This window comes from Carica papaya, chromosome 8 (assembly GCF_054855325.1).
Source record: "Carica papaya isolate Zhongbai chromosome 8, ASM5485532v1, whole genome shotgun sequence".
NCBI lineage: Eukaryota > Viridiplantae > Streptophyta > Magnoliopsida > Brassicales > Caricaceae > Carica > Carica papaya.
In genome coordinates, this window is record NC_142316.1 from 10,323,245 (window position 1) to 10,345,950 (window position 22,706).

The following is a 22,706-nucleotide window of genomic DNA, read 5'->3' on the forward strand; positions in this document are numbered from 1 at the left end:
TGTTTCATTCTGCGCTGTAAATACATAAACTTTTTCTCCCTCCATCCCCCCTCCCGTCATTTGTTTCCTTGTGCGTGCACTATGCATCTCTCCTTCTCGTTCTAATATCGATTAAAATGCCCCTGCTTCTTGACTCACATTTGCGTATAAACCAGTGGACCCTAGTTCCAGTCGCGCGTAACGTCGAACGACCCGTCTGAAAAAAAAAATTAGTGCGACACGAGGACTTCCCAAGAGGTCACCGATCCGAGTACTACTCTCGCCCAAGCTCACTTAACTGCGGAGTTCTGATGGGATCCGGTGCATTAGTGCTGGTTTGATCGCACCCGTTTAAGTTCGCGCTGCAAATACATAAACTACTTCTTCGTTCTTCCCCCTCCCGTCATTTGTTTCCTTGTGCGTGCGAACTGCACCTCTTGTTCTCGTTCAAATATCAAGTAAAATGCCACAGCGCCGTGACTCACATTTGCGAATAAATCTGCGGACCATAATTAAAGTCGCGCGTAACATCGAACGGCACATATGAAAAAAAGAAAATGGGTGCAACACGAGAACTTCCTAGGAGGTAACCCATCATTGTACTACTTTCGTCAAAGCACACTTAACTGCGGAGTTCTGATGGGATCCGGTGCATTTGTGCTGGTGTGAGCGCACCTGTTTAATTTCGGGCTGAAAATACATACACTCCTTCTTCCCTCCCCCCCTCCCATCATTTGTTTCCTTGTGCATTCACACTGCACATCTCCTTCTCGTTCTAATATCGATTAAAATGCCCCAGATTCTTGACTCACATTTGCGTATAAACCAGCGGATTATAGTTCTAGTCGCGCGTAATGTCGAACGACCCGTCTGAAAAAAAATTGGTGCGACACGAGGACTTCCCAAAAGGTCACCCATCCGGGTACTACTCTCGCCCAAGCACACTTAACTGCGGAGTTATGATGGGATCCGGTGCATTAGTGCTGGTATGACTGCACCCATTTAATTCCACGGTGCAAATACATAAACTCCTTCTCCTTTCTTCCCCCTCCCGTCATTTGTTTCCTTGTGCGTGCGCACTGCACCTCTCGTTCTCGTTCAAATATCAAGTAAAATACCACGGCGCCGTGACTCACATTTGCGAATAAATCTGCGAACCATAATTAAAGTCGCGCGTAACGTCAAACGGCACATCTGAAAAAAAGAAAATGGGTGCAACACGAGAACTTCCCAGGAGGTAACCCATCATTGTACTACTTTCTCCAAAGCACACTTAACTCCGGAGTTCTGATGGGATCCGGTGCATTTGTGCTGGTGTGACCGCACCTGTTTAATTTCGTGCTGAAAATACATACACTCCTTCTTCCCTCACCCCCTCCCATCATTTGTTTCCTTGTGCGTTCACACTGCACCTCTTCTTATCGTTCTAATATCGATTAAAATGCCCCTGATTCTTGACTCACATTTGCGTATAAACCAGCTGACCATAGTTCCAGTCGTGTGTAACGTCGAACGACCCATCTGAAAAAAAATTGTTGCGATACGAAGACTTCCCAAGAGGTCACCCATCCGAGTACTATTCTCTCCCAAACACACTTAACTGCAGAGTTCTGATGGGATCCAGTGCATTAGTGCTGGTATGATGCCACTTGTTTAATTTTGTGCTTCAAATACCTACACTCCTTTTCTTTTCTTCCTCATCCCGTCATTTGTTTCCTTGTGCGTGCGCACTGCACCTCCCGTACTCGTTCTAATATCAAGTAAAATGCCACGGCGCCGTGACTCACATTTGCGAATAAACCTGCGGACCATAAATCAAGTTGCGCATAACGTCGAAAGAATCATCTGCAAAAAGACGGGTGCAACACGAGGACCTCCCAAGAAAATGGGTGAAATATAAGGACTTCGCAGGAGGTCACCCATCCGAGTACTTTTTTCGCCCAAGCACCCTTAACTGCGGAGTTCTGATAGAATCCGTTGCATTAGTGCTGGTATGATCCCTCATGTTTCATTCTGCACTGCAAATACATACACTCTTTCTCCTTCCATCCCCCCTCCCGTCATTTGTTTCCTTGTGCGTGCACTCTGAATCTCTCTTTCTCGTTCTAATATCAAGTAATATGCCCCGGCACCGTGACTCACCTTTGCAAATGAACCAGCGGTTTATAATTCCATTCGCGCGTAATGTCGAGCGACCCATCCGAAAAAAAATGGGTGCAACATGAGGACTTCCCAGGAGGTCACCATAAACCAAGTCACGCGTAACGTCGAAAGAATCATCTGCAAAAAGATGGGTGCAACACGAGGACCACCCAAGAAAATGGGTGAAATATAAGGACTTCGCAGGAGGTCACCCATCCGAGTACTTTTCTCGCCCAAGCACCCTTAACTGCGGAGTTCTGATAGAATCCGTTGCATTAGTGCTGGTATGATCCCTCATGTTTCATTCTGCACTGCAAATACATACACTCTTTCTCCTCCCATCCCCCCTCCCGTCATTTGTTTCCTTGTGCGTGCACTCTGCATTTCTCTTTCTCGTTCTAATATCAAGTAATATGCCCCGGCACCGTGATTCATCTTTGCAAATGAACCAGCGGTTTATAATTCTATTCGCGCGTAACGTCTAACAACCCATCCGAAAAAAAATAGATGCAACACGAGAGCTTCCCAAGTGGTCACCCATCCGAGTACTATGCTCGCCCAAGCACACTTAACTGCGGAGTTCTGATGGGATCCGGAGCTTTAGTGCTGGTATGATCGCACCTGTTTACTTTCGCGCTGCAAATACATACATTCCTTCTCCTTTCTTCCCCTCCTGTCATTTGTTTCCTTGTGCGTTCACACTTCACCTCTCATTCTCGTTCTAATATCGATTAAAATGTCCCTGCTTCTTGACTCACATTTGTGTATAAACCAGCGGACCCTAGTTCCAGACGCGCGTAACGTCGAACGACCCGTCTGAAAAAAAATTGGTGCGACACAAGGACTTCCCAGGAGGTCACCCATCCGAGTACTAATCTCGCCCAAGCACACTTCACTGCGGAGTTCTGATGGGATCTAGTGCATTAGTGCTGGTATGATCGCACCTGTTTAATTTCGCGCTGCAAATACATAAACTCATTCCCCTTTCTTCCCCCTCCCGTCATTTGTTTCCTTGTGCGTCATTTGTTTGCTTGTATGAGGGATCATACAAGCACTAATGCAACGGATTCTATCAGAACTCCGCAGTTAAGGATGCTTGGGCGAGAAAAGTACTCTGATGGGTGACCACCTGCGAAGTCCTTATATTTCACCCATTTTCTTGGGAGGTCCTCGTGTTGCACCTATCTTTTTGCAGATGATTCTTTCGACGTTACGCGCGACTTGATTTATGGTCCGCAGGTTTATTCGCAAATGTGAGTCACAGTGCCGTGGCATTTTACTTGATATTAGAACGAGTACGGGAGGTGCAGTACGCACGCACAAGGAAACAAATGACGGGAGTAGGAAGAAAAGTGAAGGAGTGTATGTATTTGAAGCACAAAATTAAACAAGTGGCATCATACAAGCACTAATGCACTGGATCCCATCAGAACTCTGCAGTTAAGCGTGTTTGGGCGAGAGTAGTACTCTGATGGATGACCTCTTGGGAAGTCCTCGTATCGCATCAATTTTTTTTCAGATGGGTCGTTCGACGTTACGCGCGACTGGAACTATGGTCCGCTGGTTTATACGCAAATGTGAGTCAAGAATCAGGGGCATTTTAATCGATATTAGAACGAGAATGAGAGGTGCAGTGTGAACGCACAAGGAAACAAATGATGGGAGGGGGGGAGGAAAGAAGAGTGTATGTATTTTCAGCACGAAATTAAACAGGTGCGGTCACACCAGCACAAATACACCCGATCCCATCAGAACTCCGCAGTTAAGTGTGCTTTGGCGAAAGTAGTACAATGATGGGTTACCTCCTCGGAAGTTCTCGTGTTGCACCCATTTTCTTTTTTTCAGATGTGCCGTTCGACGTTACGCGCGACTTTAATTATGGTCCGCAGATTTATTCGCAAATGTGAGTCACAGGCCCGTGGCATTTTACATGATATTTGAACAACAGCGAGAGGTGCAGTGCGCACGCACAAAGAAACAAATGACGGGAGGGGGAAGAAAGGAGAAGGAGTTTATGTATTTGCAGCGCGAAATTAAACAGGTGAGATCATACCAGCACTAATGCACCGGATCCCATCAGAACTCTGCAGTTAAGTGTGCTTGGGCGAGAGTAGTACTCGGATGGGTGACCTCCTCGGAAGTCCTCGTGTCGCAATTTTTTTTTCAGACGGGTCGTTCGACGTTACGTGCGACTAGAACTAGGGTCCACTTGTTTATACGCAAATGTGAGTCAAGAAGCACGAGCATTTTAATCGATATTAGAACGAGAAGGAGAGATGCATAGTGCACGCACAAGGAAACAAATGACGGGAAGGGGGATGGAGGGAGAAAAAGTGTATGTATTTGCAGCGCAGAATGAAACATGAGCAATCCTACCTGCACGAATGCAACGGATTCTATCAGAAATCCGCAAGTTAAGGGTGTTTGGGCGAGAGTAGCACTAGGATGGGTGACCTCCTGCGAAGTCCTTATATTTCACCCATTTTCTTAGGAAGTCCTCGTGTTGCACCCATTTTTTTTGCAAATGATTCTTTCGACGATACGCACGACTTGAATTATGGTCCTCAGGTTTATTCGCAAATGTGAGTCACGGCACCGTAGCATTTTACTTGATATTAGAACGATCACGGGAGGTGCAGTGCGCACGCACAAGGAAACAAATGACGGGAGGGGGAAGAAAGGAGAGGGAGTTTATGTATTTGCAGCGCGGAATTAAACGGGTGCGATCATACCAGCACTAATGCACTGGATCCCATCAGAACTCCGCAGTTAAGTGTGCTTGGGCGAGATTAGTACTCGGATGGGTGACCTCTTAGGAAGTCCTCGTGTCGCACAAATTTTTTTTCAGACGGGTCGTTCGACGTTACGCACGACTGGAACTAGGGTCTGTTGGTTTATACGCAAATGTGAGTCAAGAAGCAGAGGCATTTTAATCGATATTAGAACGAGAAGGAGAGGTGCAGTGTGAACGCACAAGGAAACAATTGATGGGAGGGGCAGGGAAGGAGAAAAAGTGTATGTATTTGCAGCGCAGAATGAAATAGGTGCGATCATACCAGCACTAATGCAACGGATTCTATTAGAACTCCGTAGGTAAGGGTGCTTGGGCGAGAGTAGTAATAGCATGGATTACCTCCTGCGAAGTCCTTATATTTCACCCATTTTCTTGTGAAGTTCTCGTGTTGCACCCATTTTTTTGCAGATGATTCTTTCGACGTTACGCGCGACTTGAATTATGGTCCTCAGGTTTATTCGCAAATGTGAGTCACGGTGCTGTAGCATTTTACTTGATATTAGAACGAGAACGGGAGGTGCAGTGCACACGCACAAGGAAACAAATGATGGGAGGGGGAAGAAAGGAGAATGAGTTTATGAATTTGCAGTGCGAAATTAAATAGGTGCGATCATACTAGCACTAATGCACTGGATCCCATCAGAACTCCGCAGTTAAGTGTGCTTGGGCAAGATTAGTAGTCGGATGGGTGACCTCCTGGGAAGTTCTCGTGTCGCACAAATTTTTTTTCAGAAGGGTCGTTAGACGTTACGCGCGTCTGGAACTAGGGTCCGCTGGTTTATACGCAAATATGAGTCAAGAAGCATGGGCATTTTAATCGATATTAGAACGAGAATGAGAGATGAAGTGTGAACGCACAAGGAAACAAATGACGGAGGGGGAAGAAAGGAGAAGGAGTGTATGTATTTGCAGCTCGAAATTAAACAGGTGCGATCATACCAGCACTAAAGCCCCGGATCCCATCAGAACTCCGCAGTTAGGTGTGCTTGGGCAGAGTATTACTCGGATGGGTGACATCTTGGGAAGTCCTCGTGTCGCATTAATTTTTTTTTCAAACGGGTCGTTCGACGTTACGAGCGACTGGAACTAGGGTCCACTAGTTTATACGCAAATGTGAGTCAAGAAGCAGGGGCATTTTAATCGATATTAGAACGAGAAGGAGAGATGCAGAGTGCACGCACAAGGAAATAAATGGCGGGAGGGGGGATGGAGGGAGAAAAAGTGTATGTATTTGTAGCGCAGAATGAAACATGAGCAATCATACCAGCACCAATGCAACGGATTCTATCAGAACTCTGCAAGTGAAGGGTGCATGGGTGAGAGTAGCTCTAGGATGGGTGACCTCCTGCGAAGTCCTTATATTTCACCCATTTTCTTAGGAAGTCCTCGTGTTGCACCCATTTTTTTGAAGATGATTCTTTCGACGATACGCGCGACTTGAATTATGGTCCTCAAGTTTATTCGCAAATGTGAGTCACGGCACCGTAGCATTTTACTTGATATTAGAACGGCACGGGAGGAGCAGTGCGCACGCACAAGGAAACAAATTACGGGAGGGTGATGAAAGGAGAAGGAGTTTATGTATTTGCAGCGCGGAATTAAACTGGTGCGATCATACCAGCACTAATGCACCGGATCCCATTAGAACTCCGTAGTTAAGTGCGCTTGGGCGAGAGTAGTACTCGGATGGGTGACCTCCTGGGAAGTCCTCGTGTCGCACCAATTTTTTTTCAAATGGGTCGTTCGACGTTACGCGCGACTGGAACTAGGGTCCGCTGGTTTATACGCAAATGTGAGTCAAGAAGCAGGGGCATTTTAATCGATATTAGAACGAGAATGAGAGGTGCAGTGTGAACGCACAAGGAAACAATTGATGGGAGGGGGAGGGAAATATAAGGAGTGTATGTATTTTCAGCACGAAATGAAACAGGTGCGATCATACCAGCACTAATGCAACGGATTCTATCAGAACTCCGTAGGTTAGGGTGCTTGGGCGAGAGTAGTACTAGCATGGGTTACCTCCTGCGAAGTCTTTATATTTCAACCATTTTCTTGTGAAGTCCTCGTGCTGCACCCATTTTTTTGCAGATGATTCTTTCGACGTTACGCGCGACTTGAATTATGGTCTTCAGGTTTATAAGCAAATGTGAGTCACTGCGCTGTAGCATTTTACTTGATATTAGAACGAGAACGGGAGGTGCAGTGCGCACGCACAAGGAAACAAATGACGGGAGGGGGAAGAAAGGGGAATGAGTTTATGTATTTGCAGCGCAAAATTAAACAGCTGCGATCATACCAGCACTAATGCACTGGATCCCATCAGAACTCCGCATTTAAGTGTGCTTAGGCGAGAGTAGTACTCGGATGGGTGACCTCCTGGGAAGTCCTCGTGTCGCACTAATTTTTTTTTCAGACGGGTCGTTCGATGTTATGCGCGACTGGAACTAGGGTCCACTGGTTTATACGCAAATGTGAGTCAAGAAGCATGGGCATTTTAATCGATATTAGAACGAGAATGAGAGATGCAGAGTGCCCGCACAAGGAAACAAATGACGGGAGGGGGGATGGAGGGAGAAAAAGTGTATGTATTTGCAGCGCAGAATGAAACGTGAGCAATCATACCAACACCAATGCAACGGATTCTGTCAGAACTCCGCAAGTTAAGGGTGCTTGGGCGAGAGTAGCACTAGGATGGGTGACCTCCTGCGCAGTCCTTATATTTCACAAATTTTCTTAGGAAGTCCTCGTGTTGCACCCATTTTTTTGCAGATGATTCTTTCGACGATACGCGTGACTTGAATTATGGTCCTCAGGTTTATTCGCAAATGTGAGTCACGACACCTTAGCATTTTACTTGATATTAGAACGAGCACGGGAGGTGCAGTGCGCACGCACAAGGAAACAAATGACGGGAGGGGGAAGAAAGGGGAATGAGTTTATGTATTTGCAGCGCAAAATTAAACAGGTGCGATCATACCAGCACAAATGCACCGGATCCCATCAGAACTCCGCAGTTAAGTGTGCTTTGGCGAAAGTAGTACAATGATGGGTTACCTCCTGGGAAGTTCTCGTGTTGCACCCATTTTCTTTTTTTCAGATGTGCCGTTCGACCTTACGCGCGACTTTAATTATGGTACGCAGATTTATTTGCAAATGTGAGTCACGGCGCCGTGGCATTGTACTTGATATTTGAACGAGAACGAGAGGTGCAGTGCGCACGCACTTGGAAACAAATGACGGGAGGGGGAAGAAAGGAGATGGAATTTATGTATTTGCATCGCGAAATTAAACAGGTGCGATCGTACCAGCACTAATGCACCAGATCCCATCAGAACTCCGCAGTTAAGTGTGCTTGGGCGAGAGTAGTACTCGGATGGGTGACCTTTTCGGAAGTCCTAGTGTCGCACTAATTTTTTTTTCAGACGGGTCGTTCGACGTTACGCGCGACTGGAACTTGGGTCCACTGGTTTATACGCAAATGTGAGTCAAGAAGCAGGGGCATTTTAATCGATATTAGAACGAGAAGGAGAGATGCAGAGTGCACGCACAAGGAAACAAATGACGGGAGGGGGGATGGAGGGAGAAAAAGTGTATGTATTTGCAGCGCAGAATGAAATATGAGCAATCATACCAGCACCAATACAACGGATTCTGCCAGAACTCCGCAAGTTAAGGGTGCTTGGGCGAGAGTAGCACTAGGATGGGTGACCTCCTGTGAAGTCCTTATATTTCACATATTTTCTTAGGAAGTCCTCGTGTTGCACCCATTTTTTTGCAGATGATTCTTTCGACGATACGCGCGACTTGAATTATAGTCCTCAGTTTTATTCGCAAATGTGAGTCACGGCACCGTAGCATTTTACTTGACATTAGAACGAGCACGGGAGGTGCAGTGCGCACGCACAAGGAAACAAATGACAGGAGGGGGAAGAAAGGAGAAGGAGTTTATGTATTTGCAGCGCAGAATTAAGAGGGTGCGATTATACCAGCACTAATGCACCGGATCCCATCAGAACTCCGCAGTTAAGTGTGCTTGGGCGAGAGTAGTACTCGGATGGGTGACCTCCTAGGAAGTCCTCGTGTTGCACTAATTTTTTTTTTCAGACGGGTCGTTCGATGTTACGCGCGACTAGAACTAGGGTCCACTGGTTTATACGCAAATGTGAGTCAAGAAGCAAGGGCATTTTAATCAATATTAGAACGAGAATGAGAGATGAAGTGTGAACGCACAAGGAAACAAATGACGGGAGGGGGAAGAAAGGAGAAGAAGTGTATGTATTTGCAGCGCGAAATTAAATAGGTGCGATCATACCAGCACTAAAGCTCCGGGTCCCATCAGAACTCCGCAGTTAAGTGTGCTTGGGCGAGAGTAGTACTCGGATGGGTGACCACTTGGGAAGCCCTCGTGTTGTACCTATTTTTTTTCGGATAGGTTGTTCGACGTTACGCGCAAATGGAATTATGAACCGCTTGTTCATTTGCAAAGGTGAGTCACGGTGCCGAGGCATATTACTTGATATTAGAACAAGAAAGAGAGATGCAGAGTGCACGCACAAGGAAACAAATGACGGAGTGGTGAAGTGTGAACGCACAAGGAAACAAATGACGGGAGGGGGAAGAAAGGAGAAGAAGTGTATGTATTTGCAGCGCGAAATTAAATAGGTGCGATCATACCAGCACTAAAGCTCCGGGTCCCATCAGAACTCCGCAGTTAAGTGTGCTTGGGCGAGAGTAGTACTCGGATGGGTGACCACTTGGGAAGCCCTCGTGTTGTACCTATTTTTTTTCGGATAGGTTGTTCGACGTTACGCGCAAATGGAATTATGAACCGCTTGTTCATTTGCAAAGGTGAGTCACGGTGCCGAGGCATATTACTTGATATTAGAACAAGAAAGAGAGATGCAGAGTGCACGCACAAGGAAACAAATGACGGAGTGGTGAAGTGTGAACGCACAAGGAAACAAATGACGGGAGGGGGAAGAAAGGAGAAGAAGTGTATGTATTTGCAGCGCGAAATTAAATAGGTGCGATCATACCAGCACTAAAGCTCCGGGTCCCATCAGAACTCCGCAGTTAAGTGTGCTTGGGCGAGAGTAGTACTCGGATGGGTGACCACTTGGGAAGCCCTCGTGTTGTACCTATTTTTTTTCGGATAGGTTGTTCGACGTTACGCGCAAATGGAATTATGAACCGCTTGTTCATTTGCAAAGGTGAGTCACGGTGCCGAGGCATATTACTTGATATTAGAACAAGAAAGAGAGATGCAGAGTGCACGCACAAGGAAACAAATGACGGAGTGGTGAAGTGTGAACGCACAAGGAAACAAATGACGGGAGGGGGAAGAAAGGAGAAGAAGTGTATGTATTTGCAGCGCGAAATTAAATAGGTGCGATCATACCAGCACTAAAGCTCCGGGTCCCATCAGAACTCCGCAGTTAAGTGTGCTTGGGCGAGAGTAGTACTCGGATGGGTGACCACTTGGGAAGCCCTCGTGTTGTACCTATTTTTTTTCGGATAGGTTGTTCGACGTTACGCGCAAATGGAATTATGAACCGCTTGTTCATTTGCAAAGGTGAGTCACGGTGCCGAGGCATATTACTTGATATTAGAACAAGAAAGAGAGATGCAGAGTGCACGCACAAGGAAACAAATGACGGAGTGGTGAAGTGTGAACGCACAAGGAAACAAATGACGGGAGGGGGAAGAAAGGAGAAGAAGTGTATGTATTTGCAGCGCGAAATTAAATAGGTGCGATCATACCAGCACTAAAGCTCCGGGTCCCATCAGAACTCCGCAGTTAAGTGTGCTTGGGCGAGAGTAGTACTCGGATGGGTGACCACTTGGGAAGCCCTCGTGTTGTACCTATTTTTTTTCGTATAGGTTGTTCGACGTTACGCGCAAATGGAATTATGAACCGCTTGTTCATTTGCAAAGGTGAGTCACGGTGCCGAGGCATATTACTTGATATTAGAACAAGAAAGAGAGATGCAGAGTGCACGCACAAGGAAACAAATGACGGAGTGGTGAAGTGTGAACGCACAAGGAAACAAATGACGGGAGGGGGAAGAAAGGAGAAGAAGTGTATGTATTTGCAGCGCGAAATTAAATAGGTGCGATCATACCAGCACTAAAGCTCCGGGTCCCATCAGAACTCCGCAGTTAAGTGTGCTTGGGCGAGAGTAGTACTCGGATGGGTGACCACTTGGGAAGCCCTCGTGTTGTACCTATTTTTTTTCGGATAGGTTGTTCGACGTTACGCGCAAATGGAATTATGAACCGCTTGTTCATTTGCAAAGGTGAGTCACAGTGCCGAGGCATATTACTTGATATTAGAACAAGAAAGAGAGATGCAGAGTGCACGCACAAGGAAACAAATGACGGAGTGGGGATGGAAGGAGAAAGAGTGTATGTATTTGCAGTGCAGAATGAAACATGAGGGATCATACTAGCACTAATGCAACGGATTCTATCAGAACTCCGCAGTTAAGGGTGCTTGGGCGAGAAAAGTACTCGGATGGGTGACCTCCTGCGAAGTCCTTATATTTCACCCATTTTCTTGGGAGGTCCCCGAGTTGCACCCATCTTTTTGCAGATGATTCTTTCGACGTTACGCGCGACTTGATTTATGGTCCGCAAGTTTATTTGCAAATTTGAGTCATGGCGCCGTGGCATTTTTCTTGATATTAGAACGAGTACGGGAGGTGCAGTGCGCACGCACAAGGAAACAAATGACGGAAGGAGGAAGAAAAGAGAAGGAGTATATGTATTTGAAGCGCAAAATTAAACAAGTGGCATCATACCAGCACTAATGCACTGGATCCCATCAGAATTTTGCAGTTAAGTGTGCTTGGGCGAGAGTAGTACTCGGATGGGTGACCTCCTGGGAAGTCCTCGTATCGCAACAATTTTTTTCAGATGGGTCGTCCTACGTTACGCGCGACTGGAACTATGGTCCGCTGGTTTATACGCAAATGTGAGTCAAGAATCAGGGGCATTTTAATCGATATTAGAACGAGAAGGAGAGGTGCAGTGTGAACGCACAAGGAAACAAATGATGGGAGGGGGGGAGGGAAGGAGTGTATGTATTTTTAGCACGAAATTAAACAGGTGCGGTCACACCAGCACAAATGCACCGGATCCCATCAGAACTCTGCAGTTAAGTGTGCTTGGGCGAGAGTAGTACTCGGATGGCTGACCTCTTGGGAAGTCCTTATATTTCACCCATTTTTTTGCAGATAATTCTTTCGACAATACGCGCGACTTGAATTATGGTCCTCAGGTTTATTCGCAAATGTGAGTCACGACACCGTAGCATTTTACTTGATATTAGAACGAGCACGGTAGGTGCAATTCGCACGCACAAGGAAACAAATGACGGGAGGGGGAAGAAAGGAGAAGGAGTTTATGTATTTGCAGCGCGAAATTAAACGGTTGCGATCATACCAACACTAATGCACCGGATCCCATCAGAACTCCGCAGTTAAGTGTGCTTTGGCGAGAGTAGTACTCGTATGGGTGACCTCCTGCGAAGTCCTCGTGTCGCACCAATTTTTTTTCAGACGAGTCGTTCGACGTTACGCGCGGCTGGAACTAGGTTCCACTAGTTTATACGCAAATGTGAGTCGAGAAACAGGGGCATTTTAATTGATATTAGAACGAGAAGGAGAGGTGCAGTGTGAACGCACAAGGAAACAATTGATGGGAAGGGAAGGGAAGGAGAAGGAGTGTATGTATTTTCAGCACGAAATGAAACAGGTGCGATGATACCAGCACTAATGCAACGGATTCTATCAGAACTCCGTAGGTAAGGATGCTTGGGCGAGAGTAGTACTAGCATGGGTTACCTCCTGCGAAGTCCTTATATTTCACCCATTTTCTTGTGAAGTCCTCGTGTTGCACCCATTTTTTTGCAGATGATTCTTTCGACGTTACGCGCGACTTGAATTATGGTCCTCAGGTTTATTCGCAAATGTGAGTCACGTCGCCAAGTCATTGTACTTGATATTAGAACGAGTACGGGAGGTGCAGTGCGCACGCATAAGGAAACAAATGACAGGAGCAGGAAGAAAAGAGAAGGAGTGTATGTATTTGAAGTGCAAAATTAAACAAGTGGCATCATACCAGCACTAATGCACTGGATCCCATCAGAACTCTGCAGTTAAGTGTGCTTGGGCGAGAGTACTACTCGGATGGGTGACCTCTTTGGAAGTTCTCGTATCGCAATAATTTTTTTTCAGAGGGGTCGTTCGACGTTACGCACGACTGAAACTATGGTCCGCTGGTTTATACGCAAATGTGAGTCAAGAAGCAGGGGCATTTTAATCGATATTAGAACGAGAAGGAGAGATGCAGAGTGCACGCACAAGGAAACAAATGACGGGAGGGGGGGATGGAGGGAGAAAAAGTGTATGTATTTGCAGCGCAGAATGAAACATGAGCAATCATACCAGCACCAATGCAATAGATTCTATCAGAACTCCGCAAGTTAAGGGTGCTTGGGCGAGAGTAGCACTAGGATGGGTGACCTCCTGCGAAGTCCTTATATTTCACCCATTTTCTTAGGAAGTCGTCGTGTTCCACCCATTTTTTTGCAGATGATTCTTTCGACGATACGCGCGACTTGAATTATGGTCCTCAGGTTTATTCGCAAATGTGAGTCACGGCACCGTAGTATTTTAATTGATATTAGAACGAGCACGGGAGGTGCAGTGCGCACGCACAAGGAAACAAATGACGGGAGGGGGAAGAAAGGAGAAGGAGTTTATATATTTGCAGCGCGGAATTAAACGGGTGCGATCATACCAGCACTAATGCACTGGATCCCATCAGAACTCTGCAGTTAAGTGTGCTTGGGCGAGAGTAGTACTCGGATTGGTGACCACCTGGGAAGTCCTCGTGTCGCACCAATTTTTTTTCAGACGGGTCGTTTGATGTTACGCGCGACTGGAACTATGGTCTGCTGGTTTATACGCAAATGTGAGTCAAGAATCAGGGGCATTTTAATCGATATTAGAACGAGAATGAGAGGTGCAGTGTGAACGCACAAGGAAACAAATGATGGGAGGGGGGGAGGGAAGAAGGAGTGTATGTTTTTTCAGTACGAAATTAAACAAGTGCGGTCACACCAGCACAAATGCACCGGATCCCATCAGAACTCCGCAGTTAAGTGTGCTTTGCCGAAAGTAGTACAATGATGGGTTACCTCCTGGGAAGTTCTCGTGTTGCACCCATTTTTTTTTTCAGATTTGCCGTTCGACGTTACGCGCGACTTTAATTATGGTCCGCAGATTTATTCGCAAATGTGAGTCACGGCGCTGTGGCATTTTACTTGATATTTGAACGAGAACGAGAGGTGCAGTGCGCACGCACAAGTAAACAAATGACGGGAGGGGGAAGAAAGGAGAAGGAATTTATGTATTTGCAGTGCGAAATTAAACAGGTTCGATCATACCAGCACTAATGCACTGGATCCCATCAGAACTCCGCAGTTAAGTGTGCTTGGGCGAGAGTAGTACTCGGATGGGTGACCCCTTGGGAAGTCCTCGTATCGCAACAATTTTTTTTCAGATGAGTCGTTCGACGTTACGCGCGACTGGAACTATGGTCCGCTAGTTTATACGCAAATGTGAGTCAAGAAGCAGGGGCATTTTAATCGATATTAGAACGAGAAGGAGAGATGCAGAGTGCACGCACAAGGAAACAAATGACGGGAGGGGGGATGGAGGGAGAAAAAGTGTATGTATTTGCAGCGCAGAATGATACATGAGCAATCATACCAGCACCAATGCAACGGATTCTATCAGAACTCCGCAAGTTAAGGGTGCTTGGGCGAGAGTAGCACTAGGATGGGTGACCTCATGCGAAGTCCTTATATTTCACCCATTTTCTTAGGAAGTCCTTGTGTTCCACCCATTTTTTTACAGATGATTCTTTCGACGATACGCGTGACTTGAATTATGGTCCTCAAGTTTATTTACAAATGTGAGTCACGGCACAATAGCATTTTACTTTATATTTGAAGGAGCACGGGAGGTGCAGTGCGCACGCACAAGGAAACAAATGACAGGAAGGGGAAGAAAGGAGAAGTTGTTTATGTATTTGCAGTGCGGAATTAAACGGGTGCGATCATACCAGCACTAATGCACCGGATCCCGTCAGAACTTTGCAGTTAAGTGTGCTTTGGCGAAAGTAGTACTCGGATTGGTGACCTCCTGGGAAGTCCTCGTGTCGCACCAAATTTTTTTCAGGCGGGTCGTTCGACGTTACGCGCGACTGGAACTAGGGTCCGCTGGTTTATACGCAAATGTGAGTCAAGAAGCAGGGGCATTTTAATCGATATTAGAACGAGAAGGAGAGATGCAGTGTGAACGCACAAGGAAACAATTGATGGGAGGGGGAAGGAAGGAGAAGGAGTTTATGTATTTTCAGCACGAAATGAAACAGGTGTGATCATACCACCACTAATGCATCGGATTCTATCAGAACTCCGTAGGTAAGGTGCTTGGGCGAGAGTAGTACTAGCATGGGTTACCTCCTGCGAAGTCCTTATATTTCACCCATTTTCTTGTGAAGTCCTCGTGTTGCACCCATTTTTTAACAGATGATTCTTTCGACGTTACGCGCGACTTGAATTATGGTCCTCATGTCGCATTAATTTTTTTTTTCAGACGGGTCGTTCGACGTTATGTGCGACTGCAACTAGGGTCCACTGGTTTATACGCAAATATGAGTCAAGAAGCAGGGGCATTTTAATCGATATTAGAATAAGAAGGAGAGATGCAGAGTGCACGCACAAGGAAACAAATGACGGGAGGGGGAGGGAAGGAGAAAGAGTGTATGTACTTTCAGCACGAAATGAAACAGGTGCGATCATACCAGCACTAATGCATCGGATTCTATCAGAACTTCGTAGGTATGGTGCTTGGGCAAGAGTAGTACTAGCATGGGTTACCTCCTGCGAAGTCCTTATATTTCACCCATTTTCTTGTGAAGTCCTCGTGTTGCACCCATTTTTTAACAGATGATTCTTTCGACGTTACGCGCGACTTGAATTATGGTCCTCATATTTCTTCGCAAATGTGAGTCATGGCACCGTAGTATTTTACTTGATATTAGAACGAGCACGGGAGGTGCAGTGCGCACGCACAAGGAAAGAAATGACGGGAGGGGGAAGAAAGGAGAAGGAGTTTATGTATTTGCAGCGCAGAATTAAACAGGTGCGATCATACCAGCACTAATGCACTGGATCCCATCAGAACTCTGCAGTTAAGTTTGCTTGGGCGAGAGTAGTACTCGGATGGGTGACCTCTTGGGAAGTCCTTGTGTCGCACCAATTTTTTTTCAGACGGATCGTTCGACGTTACGCGCGACTGGAACTATGGTCCGCTGGTTTATACGCAAATGTGAGTCAAGAAGCAGGGGCATTTTAATCGATATTAGAACGAGAATGAGAGGTGCAGTGTGAACGCACAAGGAAACAATTGATGGGAGGGGGAGGGAAGGAGAATGAGTGTATGTATTTTCAGCACGAAATGAAACAGGTGCGATCATACCAGCACCAATGCATCAGATTCTATCAGAACTCCGTAGGTAATGGTGCTTGGGCGAGAGTTGTACTAGCATGGGTTACCTCCTGCGAAGTCCTTATATTTCACCCATTTTCTTGTGAAGTCCTCGTGTTGCACCCATTTTTTTGCAGATGATTCTTTCGACATTATGCGCGACTTGAATTATGGTCCTCAGGTTTATTCGCAAATGTGAGTCACGGCGCCGTGGCATTTTACTTGATATTTGAACAAGAACGTGAGGTGCATTGCGCACGTACAAGGAAACAAATGACGGGAGGGGGAAGAAAGGAGAAGGAGTTTATGTATTTGTAGCGCGAGATTAAACAGGTGCGATCATACCAGCACTAATGCACCGGATCCCACTAGAACTCTGCAGTTAAGTGTGCTTGGGCGAGACTAGTACTCGGATGGGTGACCTCCTGGGAAGTCCTCGTGTCGCACTAATTTTTTTTTTCAGACGGGTCGTTCGACATTACGCACGACTGGAACTAGGGTCCACTGGTTTATACGCAAATGTGAGTCAATAAGCAGGGGCATTTTAATCGATATTAGAACGAGAAGGAAAGATGCAGAGTGCACGCATAAGGAAACAAATGACGGGAGGGGGGATGGAGGGAGAAAAAGTGTATGTATTTGCAGCGCAGAATGAAACATGAGCAATCATACCAGCTCCAATGCAACGGATTCTATCAGAACTCCGCAAGTTAAGGGTGCTTGGGCGAGAGTAGTACTAGGATGGGTGACCTCTTGCGAAGTCCTTATATTATACCCATTTTATTAGGAAGTCCTCGTGTTGCACCCATTTTTTTGCAGATGATTCTTTCGACTATACGCGCGAGTTGAATTATGGTCCTCAGGTTTATTCGCAAATGTGAGTCATGGCGCTGTAGCATTTTACTTGATATTAGAACGAGAATGGAAGCTACAGTTCGCACGCACAAGGAAACAAATGGCGGGAGGGGGACGAAAGGGGAATGAGTTTATCTATTTGCAGCGCGAAATTAAACAGATGAAATCATTCCAGCACTAATGCACCGGATCCAATCAGAACTCCGCAGTTAAGTGTGCTTGGGCGAGAGTTGTACTCGGATGGGTGACCTCTTGGGAAGTCCTCGTGTCGCACCAATTTTTTTTCAGACAGGTCGTTCGACGTTACGCGCGACTGGAACTAAGGTCCGCTGGTTTATGCGCAAATGTGAGTCTAGAAGCAGGGGCATTTTAATCGATATTAGAACGAGAAGGAGAGGTGCAGTGCGCACGCACAAGGAAACAAATGACGGGAGGGGGAAGAAAAGAGAAGGAGTGTATGTATTTACAGCGCGAACTTAAACAGGTGCGATCATACCAGCACTAAAGCTCCGGATCCCATCAGAACTCCGCAGTTAAGTGTGCTTGGGCGAGAGTAGTACTCGGATGTGTGACCACCAGGGAAGCTCTCGTGTTGCACCTATTTTTTTCGGATGGGTTGATCGACGTTACGCGCGAATGAAATTATAAACCGCTGGTTCATTTACAAATGTGAGCCACGGTGCCGGGACATATTACTAGATATTAGAACGAGAAAGAGAGATGCAGAGTGCACGCACAAGAAAATAAATGACGGGAGGGGGGATGGGAGGAGAAAGAGTGTATGTATTTGCAGTGCAGAATGAAACATGAGGGATCATACCAGTACTAATGCAACGGATTCTATTAGAACTCCGCAATTAAGGGTGCTTGGGCGAGAAAAGTACTCGGATGGGTGACCTCCTGCGAAGTCCTTATATTTCACCCATTTTCTTGGGAAGTCCTCGTGTTGCACCCATCTTTTTGCATATGATTCTTTCGACGTTACGCGCGACTTGATTTATGGTCCGCAGGTTTATTCGCAAATGTGAGTCACGGTGCAGTGGCATTTTACTTGATATTAGAACGAGTACGGGAGGTGCAGTGCGCACGCACAAGGAAACAAATGACGAGAGGTGGAATAAAAGAGAAGGAGTGTATGTATTTGAAGCGCAAAATTAAACAAGTGGCATCATACCAGCACTAATGCACTGGATCCCATCAGAACTCTGCAGGTAAGTGTGCTTGGGCGAGAGTAGTACTCGGATGGGTGACCTCTTGGGAAGTTCTCGTATCGCAACAATTTTTTTACAGATGGGTCGTTCGACGTTACACGCGACTGGAACTATGGTCCACTGGTATATACGCAAATGTGAGTCAAGAATCAGGGGCATTTTAATCGATATTAGAACGAGAAGGAGAGGTGCAGTGTGAACGCACAAGGAAACAAATGATGGGAGGGGGGAGGGAAGAAGGAGTGTATGTATTTTCAGCTTGAAATTAAACAGGTGCGGACACACCAGCACATATGCATCGGATTCTATCAGAACTCCGTAGGTAAGGGTACTTGGGCGAGAATAGTACTAGCATGGGTTACCTCCTGCGAAGTCGTTATATTTCACCCATTTTCTTGTGAAGTCCTCATGTTGCACCCATTTTTTTGCAGATGATTCTTTCGACGTTACGCGCGACTTGAATTATGGTCCTCAGGTTTATTCGCAAATGTGAGTCACAGCGCTGTAGCATTTTAATTGATATTAGAATGAGAACGGGAGGTGCAGTGCGCACGCACAAGGAAACAAATGACGGGAGGGGGAAGAAAGGGGAATGAGTTTATGTATTTGCATCGCAAAATTAAACAGGTGCGATCATACCAGCACTAATGCACCGGATCCCATCAGAACTCCGCAGTGAAGAGTGCTTGGGCGAGATTAGTATTCGGATGGGTTGTTGGACGTTACATGCGAATGGAATTATAAACCGTTGGTTTATTTGCAAAGGTGAGTCACGGTGCCGGGGCATATTACTTGATATTAGAACGAGAAAGAGAGATGCAGAGTGCACGCACAAGGAAACAAATGACGGGAGGGGGGATGGGAGGAGAAAGAGTGTATGTATTTACAGTGCAGAATGAAACAGGTGCGATCATACCAGCACTAATGCAACGGATTCTATCAGAACTCCGTAGGTAAGGGTGCTTGGGCGAGAGTAGTACTAGCATGGGTTATCTCCTGCGAAGTCCTTATATTTCACCCATTTTCTTGTGGAGTCCTCGTGTTGCACCCATTTTTTTACAGATGATTCTTTCGACGTTACGCGCGATTTGAATTATGGTCCTCAGGTCTATTCGCAAATGTGAGTCACGATACCGTTGTATTTTACTTGATATTAGAACGAGCACGGGAGGTGCAGTGCGCACGCACAAGGAAACAAATGACGGGAAGGGGAAGAAAGGAGAAGGATTTTATGTATTTGCAGCGCGAAATTAAAAGGGTGCCATTATACCAGCACTAATGCACTGGATCCCATTAGAACTCTGCAGTTAAGCGTGCTCGGGCGAGAGTAGTCCTCGGATGGGTGACTTCCTGGGAAATCCTTGTGTTGCACAAATTTTTTTTCAGACAGGTCGTTCGACGTTACGTGCGACTGGAATTATGGTCCGCTGGTTTATACGCAAATGTGAGTCAAGAATCAGGGGTATTTTAATCGATATTAGAACGAGAATGAGAGGTGCAGTGTGAACGCACAAGGAAACAAATGATGGGAGGGGGGGAGGGAAGAAGGAGTGTATGTATTTTCAGCACGAAATTAAACAGGTGCGGTCACACCAGCACAAATGTACCGGATCCCATCAGAACTCCGCAGTTAAGTGTGCTTTGGTGAAAGTAGTACAATGATGGATTACTTCCAGGGAAGTTCTCGTGTTGCACCAATTTTCTTTTTTTTAGATATACCGTTCGACGTTACGCGCGACTTTAATTATGGTCCGCAGATTTATTCGCAAATGTGAGTCACGGCGCCGTGGTATTTTACTTGATATTTAAACGAGAACGAGAGGTGCAGTGCGCACGCACAAGGAAACAAATGACGGGAGGGGGAAGAAAGGAGAAGGAGTTTATGTATTTGCAACGCAGAATTAAACGGGCGCGATCAAACCAGCACTAATGCACCGGATCCCATCAGAACTCCGTAGTTAAGTGTGCTTGGGCGAGAGTAGTACTTGGATGGGTGACCTCCTGGGAAGTCCTCGTGTCGCACTAATTTTTTTTTTCAGACAGGTTGTTCGACATTACGCGCGACTAGAACTATAATCCGCTGGTTTATACGCAAATGTGAGTCAAGAATCAGGGGCATTTTAATCGATGTTAGAACGAGAAGGAGAGGTGCAGTGTGAACGCACAAGGAAACAAATGATGGGAGGGGGGTTGGGAAGAAGGAGTGTATGTATTTTCAGCACGAAATTAAACAGGTGCGGTCACACCAGCACAAATGCACCGGATCCTATCAGAACTCCGCAGTTAAGTGTGCTTTGGCGAAAGTTGTACAATGATGGGTTACCTCCTGGGAAGTTCTCGTGTTGCACCCATTTTCTTTTTTTCAGATGTGCTGTTCGACGTTACGCGCGACTTTAATTATAGTCTGCAGATTTATTCGCAAATGTGAGTCACGGCACCGTGGCATTTTACTTGATATTTGAACGAGAACGTGAGGTGCAGTGCGCACGCACAAGGAAATAAATGACGGGAGGGGGAAGAAAGGAGAAGGAGTTTATGTATTTGCAGAGCAAAATTAGACAGGTGTGATCATACTAGCACTTATGCACCAGATCCTATTAGAACTCTGCAGTTAAGTGTGCTTGGGCGAGAGTAATACTAGGATGGGTGACTTCCTGTGAAGTCCTCGTGTCGCACTAATTTTTTTTTTCAGACCGGTCGTTCGACGTTATGCGCGACTGCAACTAGGGTTCACTGGTTTATACGCAAATGTGAGTCAAGAAGCAGGGGCATTTTAATCGATATTAGAACGAGAAAGAGAGATAAAGAGTGCACGCACAAGGAAACAAATGACGGGAGGGGGAGGGAAGGAGAAAGAGTGTATGTATTTTCAGCACGAAATGAAACAGGTGCGATCATACCAGCACTAATGCATCGGATTCTATCAGAACTCCATAGGTAAGGGTGCCTGGGCGAGAGTAGTACTAGCATGGGTTACCTCCTGCGAAGTCCTTATATTTCAACCATTTTCTTGTAAAGTCCTCGTGTTGCACCCATTTTTTTGCAGATGATTCTTTCGACGTTACACGCGACTTGAATTATGGTCCTCAGGTTTATTCGCAAATGTGAGTCAAGAAGCAGGGGCATTTTAATCGATATTAGAACGAGAAGGAGAGGTGCAGTGTGAACGCACAAGGAAACAATTGACGGGAGAGGGGATGGAGGGAGAAAAAGTGTATGTATTTACAGCGCAGAATGAAACATAAGCAATCCTGCCAGCACCAATGCAACGGATTCTATCAGAACTCCGCAAGTTAAGGGTTCTTGGGCGAGAGTAGCTCTAGGATGAGTGACCTCCTGCGAAGTCCTTATATTTCACCCATTTTCTTAGGAAGTCCTCGTGTTGCACCCATTTTTTGCAGATGATTCTTTCGACGTTACGCGCGACTTGAATTATGGTCCTCAGGTTTATTCGCAAATGTGAGTCACGACGCTGTAGAATTTTACTTGATATTAGAACGAGAACGGGAGGTGCAGTGCGCACGCACAAGGAAACAAATGACGGGAGGGGGAAGAAAGGGGAATGAGTTTATGTATTTGCAGCGCAAAATTAAACAGGTGCGATCATACCAGCACTAATGCACCGGATCCCATCAGAACTCCGCAGTTATGTGTGCTCAGGCGAGATTAGTGCTCGGATGGGTGACCTCCTGCGAAGTCCTTATATTTCACCCATTTTCTTGGGAGGTCATCGTGTTGCACCCATCTTTTTGCAGATGATTCTTTCGACGTTACGCGCGACTTGATTTATTGTCCGCAGGTTTATTCACAAATGTGAGTCACGGCACCGTAGCATTTTACTTGATATTAGAACGAGAACGGGAGGTGCAGTGCGCACGCACAAGGAAACAAATGACGGGAGGGGGAAGAAAGGGGAATGAGTTTATGAATTTGCAGCGCGAAATTAAATAGGTGCGATCATACCAGCACTAATGCACTGGATCCCATCAGAACTCCGCAGTTAAGTTTGCTTGGGCGAGATTAGTACTCGGATGGGTGACCTCCTGGGAAGTTCTCGTGTCGCACCAATTTTTTTCCAGGCGGGTCGTTCTACGTTACGCGCGTCTAGAACTAGGGTCCGCTGGTTTATACGCAAATGTTAGTCAAGAAGTGGGGCATTTTAAT

At 46.2% G+C, this 22,706-nt stretch overlaps 12 non-coding genes and 31 pseudogenes across 12 annotated transcripts; 37 read left to right on the plus strand and 6 right to left on the minus strand.

Annotated features, from left to right (window-relative positions):
- Nucleotides 1-209: 209 nt before the first annotated feature.
- On the minus strand, nt 210-328 carry LOC148241152 (5S ribosomal RNA; annotated as a pseudogene).
- Nucleotides 329-537: 209 nt separating this feature from the next.
- Nucleotides 538-656, minus strand: LOC148241153 (5S ribosomal RNA; annotated as a pseudogene).
- Nucleotides 657-860: 204 nt separating this feature from the next.
- Nucleotides 861-979, minus strand: LOC148241154 (5S ribosomal RNA; annotated as a pseudogene).
- Nucleotides 980-1,188: 209 nt separating this feature from the next.
- On the minus strand, nt 1,189-1,307 carry LOC148241155 (5S ribosomal RNA; annotated as a pseudogene).
- A 1,318-nt stretch (nt 1,308-2,625) lies between these two features.
- On the minus strand, nt 2,626-2,744 carry LOC148241156 (5S ribosomal RNA). Its single transcript, XR_015814580.1, has one exon. It is a non-coding gene; the product is annotated as a 5S ribosomal RNA (ribosomal RNA).
- A 204-nt stretch (nt 2,745-2,948) lies between these two features.
- LOC148241157 (5S ribosomal RNA) lies at nt 2,949-3,067 on the minus strand (annotated as a pseudogene).
- Nucleotides 3,068-3,510: 443 nt separating this feature from the next.
- Nucleotides 3,511-3,627, plus strand: LOC148241158 (5S ribosomal RNA; annotated as a pseudogene).
- Nucleotides 3,628-3,832: 205 nt separating this feature from the next.
- Nucleotides 3,833-3,951, plus strand: LOC148241159 (5S ribosomal RNA; annotated as a pseudogene).
- A 209-nt stretch (nt 3,952-4,160) lies between these two features.
- On the plus strand, nt 4,161-4,279 carry LOC148241160 (5S ribosomal RNA; annotated as a pseudogene).
- A 560-nt stretch (nt 4,280-4,839) lies between these two features.
- Nucleotides 4,840-4,958, plus strand: LOC148241161 (5S ribosomal RNA; annotated as a pseudogene).
- A 559-nt stretch (nt 4,959-5,517) lies between these two features.
- On the plus strand, nt 5,518-5,636 carry LOC148241162 (5S ribosomal RNA; annotated as a pseudogene).
- Nucleotides 5,637-5,840: 204 nt separating this feature from the next.
- On the plus strand, nt 5,841-5,958 carry LOC148241163 (5S ribosomal RNA; annotated as a pseudogene).
- Nucleotides 5,959-6,519: 561 nt separating this feature from the next.
- Nucleotides 6,520-6,638, plus strand: LOC148241164 (5S ribosomal RNA). Its single transcript, XR_015815782.1, has one exon. It is a non-coding gene; the product is annotated as a 5S ribosomal RNA (ribosomal RNA).
- Nucleotides 6,639-7,197: 559 nt separating this feature from the next.
- On the plus strand, nt 7,198-7,316 carry LOC148241165 (5S ribosomal RNA; annotated as a pseudogene).
- A 562-nt stretch (nt 7,317-7,878) lies between these two features.
- On the plus strand, nt 7,879-7,997 carry LOC148241166 (5S ribosomal RNA; annotated as a pseudogene).
- Nucleotides 7,998-8,206: 209 nt separating this feature from the next.
- On the plus strand, nt 8,207-8,325 carry LOC148241167 (5S ribosomal RNA; annotated as a pseudogene).
- A 562-nt stretch (nt 8,326-8,887) lies between these two features.
- On the plus strand, nt 8,888-9,006 carry LOC148241168 (5S ribosomal RNA). The gene has a single exon (XR_015815288.1). It is a non-coding gene; the product is annotated as a 5S ribosomal RNA (ribosomal RNA).
- Nucleotides 9,007-9,213: 207 nt separating this feature from the next.
- LOC148241169 (5S ribosomal RNA) lies at nt 9,214-9,332 on the plus strand. Its single transcript, XR_015814949.1, has one exon. It is a non-coding gene; the product is annotated as a 5S ribosomal RNA (ribosomal RNA).
- Nucleotides 9,333-9,575: 243 nt separating this feature from the next.
- On the plus strand, nt 9,576-9,694 carry LOC148241170 (5S ribosomal RNA). Its single transcript, XR_015814950.1, has one exon. It is a non-coding gene; the product is annotated as a 5S ribosomal RNA (ribosomal RNA).
- A 243-nt stretch (nt 9,695-9,937) lies between these two features.
- Nucleotides 9,938-10,056, plus strand: LOC148241171 (5S ribosomal RNA). The gene has a single exon (XR_015814951.1). It is a non-coding gene; the product is annotated as a 5S ribosomal RNA (ribosomal RNA).
- Nucleotides 10,057-10,299: 243 nt separating this feature from the next.
- On the plus strand, nt 10,300-10,418 carry LOC148241172 (5S ribosomal RNA). The gene has a single exon (XR_015814952.1). It is a non-coding gene; the product is annotated as a 5S ribosomal RNA (ribosomal RNA).
- Nucleotides 10,419-10,661: 243 nt separating this feature from the next.
- Nucleotides 10,662-10,780, plus strand: LOC148241173 (5S ribosomal RNA). Its single transcript, XR_015814953.1, has one exon. It is a non-coding gene; the product is annotated as a 5S ribosomal RNA (ribosomal RNA).
- Nucleotides 10,781-11,023: 243 nt separating this feature from the next.
- Nucleotides 11,024-11,142, plus strand: LOC148241174 (5S ribosomal RNA). The gene has a single exon (XR_015814954.1). It is a non-coding gene; the product is annotated as a 5S ribosomal RNA (ribosomal RNA).
- A 560-nt stretch (nt 11,143-11,702) lies between these two features.
- On the plus strand, nt 11,703-11,820 carry LOC148241175 (5S ribosomal RNA; annotated as a pseudogene).
- A 200-nt stretch (nt 11,821-12,020) lies between these two features.
- Nucleotides 12,021-12,139, plus strand: LOC148241176 (5S ribosomal RNA; annotated as a pseudogene).
- A 205-nt stretch (nt 12,140-12,344) lies between these two features.
- On the plus strand, nt 12,345-12,463 carry LOC148241177 (5S ribosomal RNA; annotated as a pseudogene).
- Nucleotides 12,464-13,023: 560 nt separating this feature from the next.
- On the plus strand, nt 13,024-13,141 carry LOC148241178 (5S ribosomal RNA; annotated as a pseudogene).
- Nucleotides 13,142-13,703: 562 nt separating this feature from the next.
- LOC148241179 (5S ribosomal RNA) lies at nt 13,704-13,822 on the plus strand (annotated as a pseudogene).
- Nucleotides 13,823-14,026: 204 nt separating this feature from the next.
- LOC148241180 (5S ribosomal RNA) lies at nt 14,027-14,145 on the plus strand (annotated as a pseudogene).
- A 207-nt stretch (nt 14,146-14,352) lies between these two features.
- On the plus strand, nt 14,353-14,471 carry LOC148241181 (5S ribosomal RNA; annotated as a pseudogene).
- Nucleotides 14,472-15,032: 561 nt separating this feature from the next.
- Nucleotides 15,033-15,151, plus strand: LOC148241182 (5S ribosomal RNA; annotated as a pseudogene).
- Nucleotides 15,152-16,129: 978 nt separating this feature from the next.
- On the plus strand, nt 16,130-16,248 carry LOC148241183 (5S ribosomal RNA; annotated as a pseudogene).
- A 559-nt stretch (nt 16,249-16,807) lies between these two features.
- Nucleotides 16,808-16,926, plus strand: LOC148241184 (5S ribosomal RNA; annotated as a pseudogene).
- Nucleotides 16,927-17,489: 563 nt separating this feature from the next.
- Nucleotides 17,490-17,608, plus strand: LOC148241185 (5S ribosomal RNA; annotated as a pseudogene).
- A 205-nt stretch (nt 17,609-17,813) lies between these two features.
- On the plus strand, nt 17,814-17,932 carry LOC148241186 (5S ribosomal RNA). The gene has a single exon (XR_015815110.1). It is a non-coding gene; the product is annotated as a 5S ribosomal RNA (ribosomal RNA).
- Nucleotides 17,933-18,492: 560 nt separating this feature from the next.
- Nucleotides 18,493-18,610, plus strand: LOC148241187 (5S ribosomal RNA; annotated as a pseudogene).
- A 1,188-nt stretch (nt 18,611-19,798) lies between these two features.
- On the plus strand, nt 19,799-19,917 carry LOC148241188 (5S ribosomal RNA; annotated as a pseudogene).
- A 204-nt stretch (nt 19,918-20,121) lies between these two features.
- On the plus strand, nt 20,122-20,240 carry LOC148241189 (5S ribosomal RNA; annotated as a pseudogene).
- A 209-nt stretch (nt 20,241-20,449) lies between these two features.
- LOC148241190 (5S ribosomal RNA) lies at nt 20,450-20,568 on the plus strand. The gene has a single exon (XR_015815512.1). It is a non-coding gene; the product is annotated as a 5S ribosomal RNA (ribosomal RNA).
- A 206-nt stretch (nt 20,569-20,774) lies between these two features.
- Nucleotides 20,775-20,893, plus strand: LOC148241191 (5S ribosomal RNA; annotated as a pseudogene).
- Nucleotides 20,894-21,102: 209 nt separating this feature from the next.
- Nucleotides 21,103-21,221, plus strand: LOC148241192 (5S ribosomal RNA; annotated as a pseudogene).
- Nucleotides 21,222-22,137: 916 nt separating this feature from the next.
- Nucleotides 22,138-22,256, plus strand: LOC148241193 (5S ribosomal RNA; annotated as a pseudogene).
- A 235-nt stretch (nt 22,257-22,491) lies between these two features.
- Nucleotides 22,492-22,610, plus strand: LOC148241194 (5S ribosomal RNA). The gene has a single exon (XR_015815158.1). It is a non-coding gene; the product is annotated as a 5S ribosomal RNA (ribosomal RNA).
- The last annotated feature ends 96 nt before the right edge of the window (nt 22,611-22,706 follow it).